This window comes from Protobothrops mucrosquamatus, unplaced genomic scaffold (genome assembly GCF_001527695.2).
Source record: "Protobothrops mucrosquamatus isolate PMUCROS unplaced genomic scaffold, P.Mucros_1.0 scaffold897, whole genome shotgun sequence".
Taxonomy (NCBI): Eukaryota; Metazoa; Chordata; class Lepidosauria; order Squamata; family Viperidae; genus Protobothrops; species Protobothrops mucrosquamatus.
In genome coordinates, this window is record NW_015387149.1 from 164,166 (window position 1) to 165,803 (window position 1,638).

Genomic DNA, 1,638 nt, shown 5'->3' on the forward strand with positions numbered 1-1,638 from the left:
TCCAGAGATCATTCACCAACGTGACCAATGCCGTTTCCGTGCTGTATCCCGGCCTGAAGCCCGACTGGAGAGGGTCCAGATAGACTGTTTCCTCCAGGTGCTGAGGGAATTGCTGTGCAACCACACTCTCAACAACCTTCGCCACAAAGCGAAGGTTGGAGACTGGGCGATAGTTAGCCAATACATCTGGGTCCAGGGAGGGCTTCTTAAGGAGGGGCCTCACCACCGCCTCCTTTAGGACCACGGGGAAGGCACCCTCCCGTAAAGAAGCGTTTATAATTCCCTGGAGCCAGGCTCGTGTACCCTCCCGAGCCACCAGTACCAGCCAGGAGGGACACGGATCCAATAAACATGTGGTTGCATTCAGCCTCCCCAGGATCCTGTCCACATCTTCGGGAGCCACAGAGTCAAACTCCTCCCATATAATAGTCTCAAGACCTGCTCCCGCCACCTCCCCCGGGGCCACCCAGTCGGAGTCCAAACCCTCTCGGATCCGGGCGACTTTGTCATACAGATATTGTGCAAACTCCTCAGCCTTCCCCACCAGGGGGTCCCCCCCCTCAATTGAAGGAGGGAGCGGGTCACCCTGAAGAGGGAGGCCGGGCGGTTATCTGATGACGCAATGAGGGTGGAGTAGTAATTAGACCTCGCCACCCTCATTGCCAGTACTAAACATAAGAGTCTGTACTGATTTAATGCTAAAAATAAAGGCTTTTCCAGTCATTTCAAGTTGCCAGCATTGGCACTTGTCATTTCCAAGTACAGAATGAGATTGCAAGACATTTATTTCAAGGATACTAAGCTAGAATGGGAAAAATCTTCAAAAACACTTAAATATTTTCTTTTACATTATAACTGCAAATGTATATTTAAGACTGACTCTTTACTTCAGAGCATCAATAGTGTTTCAGGAAAGGAGTTGTTCCTTTGTGGTATGGTTCCTTCTGATGTGTCCAACTTTTGGTTTGGAACCTGGATTGGCAGGATGAAGGAAATGACTGATATACTTGATGAAGTCAGCATTTTCATTGTTAAGGAGAAATTTAGGCCTGAGCATCCGAAATTCACAAGCTTGCCAGATTGTAACATTCTTTAGGATAGGAAGGAAGTGTGGATCCCAAATACGCTCTTGAGCTGATGCATTTTGTTTTTCAAGTTATCTTCTCACTCCAGATATAGATAATTTGGCTTCTATCCCTGAAACTTATTAGTTCTGAGTTCCCTATGTCTCTTCTTACAAACTTGAATTACAGCAAAGCAAGATGTTGCTTTGATATAAAAAGGTGATGAAGCTTGAACTCTATATGCATGTGATTATTTATTTAATTATCATTTGAAGAACGTATATAGACCCTACTTCTTAAAGGGCATTAAGTCAAAAGTTTTGGGGGGTCAGCGTTTTGAGGCATTCTGCTGTATTTGCTGTTGCTTTAATACACTCAGCTTGATTCAAAACATTTCTGCAACAGTAAATGAAAACAAGCCTGGAAAGCAAAAATATATCCTATGATAGCAGTTGCAAATTATAGACTTGCTCATATCCAAAGCTGAGCTCCAAAAATACATTATGGTATTGTGGTTTAATGTCCTGTGGAGTAGTGGAAAAGTTTAATATGATGTGGGTCCAATAAAGAAGGA

The 1,638-nt window shown here is 44.1% G+C and overlaps 1 protein-coding gene across 1 annotated transcript in view; it reads left to right on the forward strand.

Moving 5' to 3' along the window:
• The window catches only part of ADPRHL1 (ADP-ribosylhydrolase like 1), a 20,040-nt gene that overhangs the window by 16,768 nt on the left and 1,634 nt on the right, over positions 1-1,638 (forward strand). The gene's annotated exons all lie outside the window — the stretch shown is intronic.